General features: G+C 49.3%; 1 protein-coding gene across 6 annotated transcripts in view; it reads left to right on the forward strand.

Moving 5' to 3' along the window:
• Window positions 1–4,992: 4,992 nt before the first annotated feature.
• KIAA0232 (KIAA0232 ortholog) overlaps window positions 4,993–13,470 on the forward strand; it is an 85,887-nt gene continuing 77,409 nt past the window's right edge. For 2 of the 6 annotated variants that reach the window (XM_075930770.1, XM_075930773.1), the window contains exons 1-2: window positions 4,994–5,331; window positions 8,898–8,971. The gene's annotated coding sequence lies outside the window, so the exon portion shown is untranslated. Of the gene's footprint in view, window positions 5,332–8,897; window positions 8,972–13,470 lie in introns of all 6 variants that reach the window. The other 4 variants (XM_075930774.1, XM_075930771.1, XM_075930769.1 and 1 more) reach the window with 2 other exon arrangements.

Genomic DNA, 13,470 nt, shown 5'->3' on the forward strand with positions numbered 1-13,470 from the left:
GCGGCGGCGGGGTGCCGCCTCTGAGGCTTTGCTCTGGCAAAGCCTCAGAGGCGCAGGACTCCGCCGCCGCTGCGGCTTTGCTCCCGGTGTCCCTGGTCTGCTGGAGACGGTCCAGCGTAACTCGGGGACTGCCTGTATTGCTTGCTATAGAGATGCCAAATGGTGGAATGACTCAGGAGAAGAGTCAGCAAGCTTTTTCCCCCGTGTGTTATGGATCATAACAAGAAATATAAAGAAACATATTCAATAAGAAAATAGGAAAAACTACTCAGCTTTACGTTCAATTCAGTCCTTTGACCACTGGATTTGAAGCCCTGCATTCTTAGTAGACCTTCTCCTGAAGATCAGGGCAGAGACTTGGGGGAGAGGCTAAGCTGAGTTCATTCATTGTATGAGTTACTGCCCTAAGCAGCCTGTCATAGAAAATGTCAGGCCAATATATATTTTTTTAATTGCTGCACATTTTTCGGTATCTAATTTTAGAAACAAAGGTTTAATTTCCCCAGTTAAAGTCAACAAGTGTTGCAGCTGCTCAGCACTACAGAAAATCAGGCCTAAGATAGGGACCCAAAATAAGTAGCATATTTGAAAAAATTGGGTCTAAACTGAAACAAGTAATTTTGATACCAGGATAAGAATATCCAGGCAGGGGATTATACTGGAACAACTATACTTTAAATTCATACTTTTTTTACACTGGCATAACTTTCCAATGTAGACAAGGCCTAAAAAAGACTACAGCACTAAAAAGAATGATCATATCAGGATGAATACAACTCCTCCAAGGTGATGTCTGATGCATGATTTTTTGTATAAAGGAAACACCATTGCTCAGTGTGGATGACACACTGCACTGCAAGAACAGAACAGATCTGTAAGAACAGAACATTCAAGACTTGATAAGTGTGAGAGAAAATAATTTGTATTGTTGGAATAAAGAGAACTCTATTTTAAGTATCCTACCTATTTAGCGTCCTTATAACTGTATGTATTCCTGTGCGTGAAAAACAATTAATTTGCTAATTTTGGAAGGCTTTTAGCTAAATGTTAATATTTAAATAAGTGGCTTCATTAGAGTTTTAGTGTCTTCTTTTTCTCCGAAACACAATCACAGGGAACCATTGTTTTTCTTCTGCATTTAATATTGATTGATTAAAGTTCTTTAATTAGTTCTGTGGTGTAGAAGTTTTTGATTAATTTGGCACTAATTAAGTGACAAGTTCTAAATGACTGAAAAGGGATTTTTTTTCTTTTTACTTAGTGGATTCTTTTGAAGAGGATATTTTTCCAGACAGGGTTTTGTGGAACAGCAAAATAAACTTTATTTAGCTATACAGGCAGTCCCCGGGTTACGTACAAGATAGGGACTGTAGGTTTGTTCTTAAGTTGAATTTGTATGTAAGTCGGAACTAGTACATATTGTAGGGGAAACTCTAGCCAAATATTTCTCCAGAGCTCAGTTTTATTCTCCCACACCTCACTCTCCTCAGTCCTTTTATTCTCAAGCTGAGGTGTCTGCTGAGAAAAGCCGCTCCGCGTCTCCCTGGTCTGCTGGCGGGGGGGGGAGAGGGGCGCTAGCTTTGCGTCTCCCTGGTCTGCTGGGGGGAAGCAGCTAGTGCGGGGTTGCCTCACCCCATTTGTAAGTAGGGATCCGATGTAAGTCGGATCCATGTAACCCGGGGACTGCCTGTATGTATTCCAATTTTCTTTAACATACTTTGTGTATTTGTATAATACTCTTGCCTAAGACTCTCAAAGGCCTTTCCAAATATTTATTTACTTTTACATAAGATAATTATACACTAAGCTAAGTTAAATACAAATTATGACAGAGATATGAACAGAATATACAGTAAAACTCCATTGGTCCGGCACTCCTGATGGTCCGGCACCATCAGGAACCTGGAAGTGCTCCGGGCAGCCGGACCATTGGAGCTGCTCTGCCCTCGGCTTCCCCGATTCAGCCGCTGCTGAAACTGACCAGCGGCTGAATCGGGGAAGCTGGGGGCAGAGCAGCTGGAGTGCTGCCGGTAGGTCGTGTAGCTCTGCCCCTCGGCGCTGCGGGACCAACCCGGCTGCACCCCAGCTGTCCCCAATTCAGCCGCTGAAACTGACCAGCGGCTGACTCTGGAAAGCCCAGGGCAGAGCAGCTCTGCCTCTGGCTTCCCAGAGTCAGCCGCTGGTCAGTTTCAGCGGCAGCTGACTTGGGGACGCCTGGGGCAGAGCAGCTGGGGTGCTGCCGGGTTGGTCCGGTAGCGCCGCCCCTTGGCGCTGCAGGACCAACCTGGCAGCATTCCAGTTGCTCTGCCCCAGGCGTCCCCAAGAGCAACTGGGGTGCTGCCAGGTTGATCGCGCAGCGCCAAGGGGCGGCGCTACTGGACCAACCCAGCAGCACCCCCAGCTGCTCTGCCGCAGGTGTCCCGATTCAGCTGCTGCTGAAACTGACCAGCAGCGGCTGAATTGGGGACACCTGGGGCAGAGCCGGACTATTGGAAGGGGGGGGGGCTATGAGGGGCCTGGGGTGGCATCCTCCCCACACCACCCTAGACCCCTAATAGCCCCCCCTTCCGATAGTCCGGCATATCTGATAATCCGGCACCCTCTGGGTCCTAAAGGTGCCGGATTATCGGAAGTTTACTGTATCAGGGCTTGTGTGCCAGGTCCACACTACAAAGTTATATTGTTATAGCTCTATCTGTCAGAGAGAAAAAAATACCCCTTACCTGACCTAGCTATCCCAATATAACCCTAGTGTAGATGCAGCTGTATTGATAGATGAGGGCATCTGCTCTGATAGCTAAATTCATTCAAGGAGGTTGGTTCTTCATCAACAGAAAACCCCTGTTGGGGTAGGCTGTTGCTACACCAGTCATGAGCAACCAAAAATGGGGAGTGGGCCGCATAAGTGGCCCTCCTTCAATTCAGTGGGCCGCAGCAACCCGCAACACACTGGGGTTCTACCTGTGGCTCCTTGGCCCCATCTGCTCTGTCCCACAGGCACCTTTCATGCACTGGGTCACTGGAACCCCTCGCATCCTATGCCTACCCCCTCTCCCACAATTTTCGGATCACCCTCCCTGCTCCTCTCTCTCCCTTCCAGAGCTTTAACAGATGCAGATTATTCCCCTCTCCTCCTCTTCCCTCCAAGAGCTGGAACAGCAGGAATCAGCTGTTCAAGCTCTGGGAGAGAGGCAGAGGAGTGGGGATGGAGCTCAAATCAAGCAATTTACATGCTCCAAAATTGCTGGGAGGGAGGGGGGTTCCAGGAAGTGTGGGGTTCCAGGCCCCAATGAATGAGAGGCTCATAATGGAGGGGGCAGATAGAGGGTCTGTGGGCCACAGGTTGCCCACCAATGATCTATACTTTGGAGCTATGCTTGTATAGTCTTTGTAGTGTAGACATACCCTGTCTCCTATTTTGACTGCTAGATAAAAATTCCAAGCTCTCCATAATGCCTTATAAAGACACCATTTATAAGTTTTACTTATTTTGAAAATGAACATACTGGAGGTATCATGCATGTTTCCTAATTCATTAAACTACCCAATTTCCTAATTTGCATTCTCATACCTGTCCTGCATATTTTCCCTATGTACAAACCAGTATGATCATTAGTAACCAAGTGCCATGCCTTAGCAACCATTGTTTTCATACATTAAAATAGGGTGGTTCCTAAAGTAACCTGCTATAGGAGATAATGAACACACAGAATTCCTGAATTATTTTGATCACACCCTAAAATGGTGACATATCTGCATAAGCTATTTAAACTGAAGTTGCCATAACTAATCCGCCTATGTAGAGCAATATCTACATTACAAACTTTATGTTGACTCATGTCAGCATGCAGTCACCTCAGTTAGTACATGGCTTGTGGGTGTATATACTTGACTCCTTATGTTGATGGTGTACACACTCACTAAGGCTGTGTCTAGACTGCAGGGTTTTTTCAAAAAAAGTAGGCTTTTTTCGAAAAAACTTCACCTGCGTCTAGACTACAGCCGCGTTCTTTCGAAATTAAATCGAAAGAATGCAGCTTTTCTTTCGATTGCAGTACTCCTCATTTCACGAGGAAGAACGCCTTTTTTCGAAAGTGCTCTTTCGAAAAAAGGCGTTCTTGAATGCAAACAGGGCTTTTTCGAAAGAGAGCATCCAGACTGCCTGGGTGCTCTCTTTCGAAAAAGCAGCTCACTTTTTCGAAAGAAGAGATTGCAGTCTAGATGCTCTTTTTCGAAAGAAGTTTTTTCGAAAGTATCTTTCGAAAAAGCCTCTTTCGAAAGAGGCTTGCAGTCTAGATGTAGCCTAAGAGTAGTATCAATGCAGAGTGCAGTGCAGCATGGGTAGGCAACCCACTGTACAACTTGCCACCATCTAGAGAACTGACTTTTTGGGAAGATTTGGTAATGCACGATGGGCCAGAATCAAGTCACACATGGGTGATTGGGACATAAGTACTAAGAAGGTGAGGTAGTAGAACTATTCTAGTTAGGTTCAGCAGGTGAAAGAGGGATTCATGCCCAACTGCTTCTGACAATCTAACCTATCTACTCCAGATATTTAAATATACTTTGATACAAAGTACAATACTGTACACACTGATCAGGACTAATGGATCTGCACAACAGCATGCATGTTTATAAAGTTGCATTAACAATAACACAAGGTAAAAAGGGAAATGCAATTATATAGACATCACCTTTCCTCTTTCCTCACTAATTGGGAACCAGGAAAGTGATAATCTAACCCCAGAGAATGAAGCCAGGCACCAGTCAGTGTCAGCTATGAATAACTTTCTCTTCTCCGATGCTTTGGCCAGCAGAGGACTAGAGGTTGGGTCACCATCGTTAGGTTTCAGAGTCAGTACGTGGCAGAACCGGTCACTAGAGCCACCCATTAGTACTAACGGGGGAGCCCCACAACGACTCAGCAGACAAAGCCAGTACCGACTCCGCAGCTGCGGGGAGCCCGACAGCCGGAGGGGAGGGATTGAATAGCACCTGTCTGCAGGCCGCCTGCGCCATTTTGCCCTGGGCTCTGCGTTGCGCAACACGGCGCGCCGGTCTGGGTCGCCCTCGGGCGGAAGGATACGGGGCGGAGCCGCCGGCTCGGTCCGCCGGGGCGCTGAGTCCTGTTGCCGGGTGACGGAGCTGCCGGCCCCCCTCCCCGTGGTGCTGGGAGCCGCCGCCGGTTTACGTAACGCCTCCCAGGGCAGGTCCCGGCTCCGTCCCGCCCGCCTCACTCGGGGACGGCCGCAGCGGGACGGAGTCCGCCGCCTCCTCCGGCTGCTAGAGGCCCCAGGGCCCCGCTCTGCGCCTCCGCCGCCACGGCAGGTAACTAGCAGCCAACGGGCCCGAGCGGGGGGGCAGTTACAGGGCGGGTCGGCCCCCGGGGACCCGCACGAGAAGGGCAACGGAGCGCCCGCCTCGGAGGGCAGCCTGGCGGGGCCGGTGCCCCGTGAGGATGCGGGTGGGCAGCGGGAGAGGTCCGGGGCGCAGGAGGCCTGAGCCCGCTCGCTGCTCTTAGCGCGCCCGGGATGGGCGCCGAGGCGGGTTCGTGCCCTTCAGCGGCTCGGGCGGGGAGTCGGGACTCCCGGGAGAGCGCGCCCCTCTCCTGGCTCCATGCTGCCTGTAGCCGGCCTGCCGGAGCGGGACCGGGAGGCCCCGGCGCCCAAGGGGAGGGAGCGCGAGGGGCCGGCGAGAGGGGCTGGCGAGAGGCCGGCGAGGAGGGAGGGCTCGGGGGCGGGGCTGGGGTTTTCTTAAGAGTTTGAAAGTTATTTGTAAAATAGTTGTTTGTTCACAAAAGGTTGGGGAGTAAAATTCTTAGTTTATTTTTACTGAGTACCTGACTTTTTTTTTTTTTAAAGTACGTGAAAGTTTACAGAAAAACTAAGCTTTATAGAGCTCCAACAAGAACACTATAGTAAAGTCCTTAAAAATGCCTGAGAGGGAAATGGTAGCTACACTGAATGGATAGCACTGTAATGGCAATGCATAGTCAAATGAAATGCACACCAAGAGAAGGACTAGGAAATTCTAGTTATCTATACGTCTAATGGCGTTCAGAAAGCAAATTGCTTTCAGAAAATACTTAGTGTAGTTTTGTTACCATATTTCCTTTTGAATGATGAGTGTTGGTTGTAGACACCATGTAGATCAATAAAACATTATACCTTGCCTAATAAAATCATTTGCAAGTGGAACTATTATAGGCAATTTAGACTTGAAATTCCCAGCAAATCAAAAAGCAAGTCGACTTGCACATAAAATTATGAAGATTTAAATAAGTAGCTAATGTCTATGTTCAGTTTCATTTTTAATGTTAAATTATGTTTTAAATTAACAACCATTTTTATTTCTCACATTTTAAGTAATTTACAAATTGTTATTGGGAAGAAATACCTAGTAACTGTAGAGTGATTCGATGAATGCCTTACCTAGTAAGGGTAATCCTCCAGTTACTGACTTCAAAATAAAAATATTAAATTAAAAATCCTTTAAAAACACATAGTGCAGAAGATGATTGCACAAAAGTGGATTCATCACATCAGTACTAGATGTTGAGGGATTAAATATGTGGTGTAGTGTTCCATAATGTACATTGTGGTTTGTGTTACGACAGCTTGTGCATTTTACACAGACAGCTCTTATTGCATGATTAAAACTAGAGATGTGAACCTGTACCCGTGTACACGGTAGGGATGTTAGGTACCGAATAATTGTGTAAATACACAAAATATTATCAGTTGCATGACTAGTTGATAGTCTCCAGGGGTAAGGCTGGCAGCCAGAGTGCTCCTGGCCCTGCTCCCGGGGAGTCCCCTGCCACTCCATGATGTATCAGAGGCAGCAGCATGGGGTGGCAGGTGAGAGAGGGTCTACAAGAGAGCTGGAAAACTGGTTCCTGCCCTGCTGCCCTGTGCTTCTGCCTGCAATATACAGGCAGCAGCGTAGGGTGGCAGCAGCCCCTGTCTATGGGGGGACAGAGGCTGCATAGGCTGCTCTGTGGAATGCCACTGTTTGGGATGAGCCCAGGCTCACCGCAGACACAGCCTACTCTGCAGCAGCTTCCCCTGCCATTCCCCCTGCGCTGCTGCCTCTGACAGAGCTGGCACTGGAGGAGAGCTGGCTTAAAAGCTGGCTCAGCATGTGTTTCGGCTCCCACCAGCCCCTCCCATTCTCCACACTGAGAGGCAGCAGCGTGAGGGTGGGGTGCGGGTATGCAGCTCCACGGGATCCAGTGCTCTCCCGAGGCATCAGATCCTCTCTGAGGCAGCAGGGGGTGGAATGTGTGTAGTTAATCCTACACCACCAGCTTGCTCCTGCACCCTACCCCCAGCCTGCTCCTCCATCCTCTCTTGCTCCTGCACCCTTTCTCTTGGCCAGACACCCTACTCTCAGCCTGCTCCTGTACCCTACCTCCCATACAGAGCTTGCACCCTCACCCCCTCCTGCATCCCATTTCCCACCCAGATCCTACACACCCATTCCTATCACTGGCAACCCTGTCCTGCAAACTGAAGCTCCCCCCAATTTTTGTCCCAACCCCTGAGCCTAGGGGTCCCCACAAAATCCACTAACCCTGTGTTATAGGGTGAGAGTCATGGGTCCTTAAGGGGCGCCCTCCCTTCAGCTCCACAGGCCTCCTGCTCCGGAAGCGGCCCACCCCAGGGACTCCCTTCCTCCCTATGGACCTCCCCCCTTTTCAGAGTCTTTTTTCACACAGTTCACAGTGCGGCTGGGGAAGAATCCTCCGAGCCTTTCATTAGATCCACAGATTTCCAGCCAACATATCAATAGTCTTCTCCCTCTTCTCCCCTCCTCGCTCCCTTTGCAATAACAGGGGTGAAGGTGAGAATGTAGGGGGACCCGGGCCCGACCTCACCACCGGGTCCTGACCCAGGGCCCTAAGGGGTCAGAGAGCACGCTTGTTACACCCCTGTATGGTTGATGGGGACGCTGCCCGTAACATGCCGACCCACGGGCACCTTAAGGCCCTGCCCTGGGTCCCTTCCTACCACCCGTGCTGTGCATCTTTCTGCTGGCCTCACCTCCCCTACAGGCCAGGAGCTCTGGGAGGACCCCCTCCCTCAGCTGAGACGCTTCCCGGTCCCGGCACTCTCAGGGAAGGGGCTGGTTACCTCCTCGCCTTTACTCAGCGGCAAGCCTCCTTTGCCGGCAGGGGCGTCGTCGTAGTGGCTTGCCAGTTGAGCTCGCCGGCCCCCACGCCGCTCTCACGTCTCGGCCCCTTCATCCCACCGCAGGGCCGCCAGTGTTGGACTGCAGAGCCCCGAGGCTCCGTCACACGCTGGAACTGCAGAAGAGTAAACCTGGCCTATGGGAATCTCTGAACCTCAGTCTTCCCTGTTCCTTCTCCCTACCCTAGTGGGGCTGGAGTGCCAGAGGAGTGAAGTGTCTCAGTTGTGGGCCACATCAGTGAGGGTTGGGAGTTTTTGGAGGGTTTTTTTTCTCACTTGTGTGGTCCCCAACGGATTTTTCTGTGGGTCAGTGGCCCCTGATCCAAAGAAGGTTCTCCACCCCTGCCATAAATAAAGGAAACATGGAAACCTTTTGTGTTGGGCATAAATTAATATTTTATTTTATTTAAAATGAAGTTTGATAAACTAACATGGGAAAGTTAAAGCACTTAGTCTATTTAATAATATTTCCTTTACTGCTGGTTAAACACCATTCTCCCTAGCTGTAGCACTAGCAAAATGGCTTGGGAGTAATTGTTTAATTAATGGTGAGTTTGCATTAGCAACTGGTGGTCCACAGAAAGGTTTGCATTGAGCCAGGTGGGCCATGGGCCAAAAAGTTGGAGAACCTCTGCTATGCACTGCTCTGGAGTGAATTTTGCATGACTATGCATGCACAGCAATCTCTTTGCTTCCACACAGAAGAACTGCTACTGACAAGAGAGCAAAGGAAAGCAGCAGAAGTGGCACACATTTCTACCCAGCAGTGTCAGCAGGTCAGTTCTAGTGCCCAGATCAGTCAATAGAGATGTAAATCAGCATGAGGTAGGAGGGACCTGGGCAGTCGTGTTTGTGAGACACACCCTGTCACTCTTGCTTGCTGTTGCAGCATGTTCATGGTGGAGAAGCAGGTCTTGGGGGTGTTTGAGGAACTAGGTGGGGCAGGCTCTGTCCCGTCAGGTGGAGCAGAATGTAGCAGGCTGCTTGCTTAGTGAATTGTTCTCATTATTCTCAGTGAATTTCCCCAGAAGTATAAAGCAGGTGTACAAAAATGTTAAATTTCCTTTTCATTGTCAGAGTGGTGTAAAGGACAGTACAGGCAGTCCCCGGGTTACGTACAAGATAGGGACTGTAAGTTTGTTCTTAAGTTGAATCTGTATGTAAGTCGGAACTGGCGCCAGATTCAGCCGCTGCTGAAACTGACCGCCAGTTCTGACTTACATACAGAATCAACTTAAGAACCCCAAGCGTCCCCAAGTCAGCTGCTGCTGAAACTGATCAGCAGCTGATTCCAGGAAGCCCGGGGCAGAGCACCTCTGCCTCGGGCTTCCTGTAGTCAGCGCTGGCCAGTTTCAGCAGCGGCTAAATCAGGACGCCTGGGGCAGAGCAGCTAGGGTGCTGCTGGGTTGCTCCAGTAGCGCCGCTCCTCGGCACTACTGGACCAACCCAGCAGCACCCCATCTGCTCTGCCCCAGGCGTCCTGATTCAGCCGCTGCTGAAACTGACCAGCAGCGGCTGAATCAGGACCAGAGCAGCTGGGGTGCTGCTGGGTTGGACCAGTAGCGCCCAGAGCGGCGCTGCGGGACCAACCGGCAGCACCCCAGCTGCTCTGCCACAGGCGTCCGGAGAAAAGCCTAGTCTGCTGGGGGGGGGGGGGGCGTACTAGCTGCGCCCCCCCCACCCCCAGCAGACCAGGAAGACACGGGCGGCGGACTGAGACGCACCGCGGTCCCGCTGCCTGGGTCCTCCGCGGCTTTGCTCCCCGTCTCCCTGGTCTGCTAGAGACCAGCAGACCAGGGAGACGGGGAGCAAAGCCTCTGAGGACGCCGGCAGCGGGACAGCCGCGGTGCGTCTGGGCTGTCCCCCTGCCGGCTTCCCCCGCGGCTTTGCAAAGCCTCGGGGAAGCCGGCAGCGGAGCAGCCCAGGCGCTCCTGGGGTGCCCCGCTGCCCGAGCCCCCCCGCCGCTTTGCAGAGCCTCGGGGAAGCCAGCAGTGGAGTAGCCCAGGCGCGCCTGGGGTGCCCCGCTGCCCGAGCCCCCCCGCAGCTTTGCAAAGCCTCGGGGAAGCCGGCAGCGGAGCAGCCCAGGCGCGCCTGGGGTGCCCCGCTGCCCGAGCCCCCCCGCAGCTTTGCAAAGCCGCGGGGAAGCCGGCAGCGGAGTAGCCCAGGCGCGCCTGGGGTGCCCCGCTGCCCGAGCCCCTCCGCGGCTTTGCTCTGCGTCTTCCTGGTTTGCAGACCAGGGAGACGCAGAGAAAGCCCCAGAGTACATGGGTGGCAGGACCGCGAGGTCCCGCAGTCCGTGTACTCTGGGGCAGCCCCGTTTGTAACTGCGGATCCGACATAAGTCGGATCCGCGTAAGTCGGGGACTGCCTGTATGTTCTTATAAATGCATCTGAGGCTTTAGTGATTAAACTCACTTAAATTTTTGAGTGAAAAATGTTTATCTGTCCTCTCCCTCCCCGCCCCCTACTCTGCACAGCTAGCAGGAGACTCTGGAAATCGCTTGGCTGTAGGATGGAGCAAGGTGGGGTGGCAACTGAACACACACTGCCCACTGTAAGTAATCTCACTCTCCTAATCCATTGAGGAGGCTGGAGAGAGAGAAATGCTTGGTGGGCTGGATCCGGTACCAGGGCCTGAGTTTGCCCACCCCTGATTTAGGGTGAGCCACAGAAGAAGAGATGTTAGTGGGATAAATGTTGTAAATTTTTGTTCGAGAGAGATTCTCTTCCACCTTTTCTGGAACTAAAAGACTACTTAAAGGTCCCTGGTATCAGAGGGGTAGCCGTGTTAGTCTGAATCTGCAAAAGTGACGAGGAGTCCTGTGGCACCTTATAGACTAACTGAAGTGTAGGAGCATAAGCTTTTGTGGGCAAAGACCCACTTCGGTCTTTGCCCACGAAAGCTTATGCTCCTACACTTCAGTTAGTCTATAAGGTGCCACAGGACTCCTCGTCGCTTTTAAAGGTCCCTGGTTAGACTGGTCCTTCTGTATCAGGACTACAAAAGTAGACGGATGGGACCAAGAGCTTGTCCACACAGTTCTGCAGTCTGAACTTCAAGGGTCTGGGTTGTTTACAGCAAGCACTGAAGTGTTGCACTTGTAACCAGGGCCAGTGTAAGGCATGTGCAGTCCGTTCTTTATTATTGGCCCAGCTCCAGGTTCTATTCTCATGTACTGGAGATTTAGACAACTTATTTTATTACATATTAAAACAATGATTAAAAGTTCAAATTATATTAAAAATACATACACTTGTTTTGTAAAAGTGTGAATGTCATAGGAACATTTTAAATGAGGTCGAAATACAAATTTGGTATGCAGCTTCCTCTTTTCCTAACTTAAAGCAAAGTCAGGGTTCGGTTGTGCCAGGAGAACTGGACGCTTTGGGAAAAGGACTGTTTTCCATAAACTGCAAAGGCGGGGGCTACTGGTTAGAGGGATGCAATATGAGACTGGCCATTGGGGGCAGTGAGCCTATAAGGGAGCACTATCCTGCAGGATAGTTCTCAACCCAAAGCCCTGCCCCTTCCGGGTGGGCCTGCAGCCATTTCTGAAATGTGTGAAGTGGCTCCTCTTCCAAAATTATTGCTCACCCCTGTCCTGGGCTACAGGAAACCAATTATATTGAATTTCAGCTCCTTATCCTATTTGCTGGTAGCGAGGGAGTGCTGTGAGAATTGACTAAACAAAGCAAGGCAATGATAAAGCATTTTGTGGAGAAGTTAATACATGCAAAAAATTTGCAGCCCTTACAGTGTATGGGCTTACAGTGTAAATTGTGCATAGTCAAAGGCAGTCTCCCTTAAAATAATGTTGGAATTTTCCATTGCAGCTGCATTTCTCTATTATGATAGATATTCTCTATTTTAGGTTCTGTGTCCTGCTGTCTAAATCTGGTTGATTGTCCTTAGACTAGTCAGGTGTTCTGCTCCTTCTGTTTTTTTTACTGTAGTGGAAAGGCAGTACTTCTAGTTGAAGTCCTGTTGCAGAAGTGGTCTTTGAAATAAATGAGTAATAGCAGGTTGTTTATGGTGTAAGAATTATTATAACTTGTATTACAGTAGTGCTTAGGAATTGAAATCCTGGATCAGAATCCTTTTGTGATTAGCACTATACAAGCATACAATAAAAAACTGCCCTGGAACCAAAGTCTGTACAAAGTCACTTGGAAGACTAGCAGAAATCAACAAATGCAGTAAAAATAACAATTTGATTATTTCTGAATTCTTATGCCTTTATTACAAGGCACTCTGACCTGGAAATTGAAGTGGTAAGGATGTAATTTTCAGCCCATGTAGTTAGGGTAGGCAACAACAAAGTTTCTCATCACACTTTTTGAAAGATTTTTCTTTTCCCCAACAAGCTGGGTATATGTTCATACAGGCATGTCTTCTGAAAGTCTTGCAGATTTCGGAATACACTCAACTGTATCTTGTTACCATATGGTGGATAATGACTTCTCTATGCCTTCTTTAGGTTAAAATAGTTACTGGTTTTGAGCAAGAAGAGGAGGTTGTAGTGGAACTAATTTTTTTTCCACTTTGCCCCACCACAGATTGTGTATTATTGTAACTAAATACTAAAGTTCCTGAAATTTTCAATTAGTTAAAAATACTTTTGAATTGTATTCATATATTTTGAATAAAATATCGGATGTTTTTAGAAAAAATTGTGAATAGAGTTGACTCACTAGTTGTATACAAATCATGTGAATACCCTGTCTTCACAAAAACCATGTACCTATTACCATTGCCCTGTCTTACCTTTCTCTTCTCCTGTCAGTCTGTGTTATTGCCATCTTCTTGTGTCATGTCTTAGGTCATGTCTGCACTATGAGATAAGGTTGAATTTATTAAGGCTGATTTTTTTTTTAAAGCACCCAATTTTGTAAAGTCCAACGTGTATGTCCTCCCTGTTCCCATGAGGTCAATGGAACATGTTCCCGGTAACATGGCTGCCTTTGACTCTGACAGCAATGCACACTGTGGGTAGTTACCTCACAGTGCTTGCCACCCCTTGGCCTTCTGGGTTAGGCTACCAGTGCCTGATGGGACAATAATGTTGCTGTGGGTTGATTCCCAACTGACTGGTAGCAATCTGGTATTTCAAGCTCCCACAGAGATATTGTCACTTGCTTCTCAACAGTCAGAGAGTGTCTCAGAAAGTATTGCTACGCTTTAGGGCCAGGGGAAAGCAACTCCCCAAGTGCAGTGAAAGTGGCCATAAACATGCAAAAGTTTTGCAGCCACTGTTCATCAACCCATAGCTGCATA

Source organism: Pelodiscus sinensis, chromosome 5, assembly GCF_049634645.1.
Source record: "Pelodiscus sinensis isolate JC-2024 chromosome 5, ASM4963464v1, whole genome shotgun sequence".
Lineage (NCBI taxonomy): Eukaryota > Metazoa > Chordata > Testudines > Trionychidae > Pelodiscus > Pelodiscus sinensis.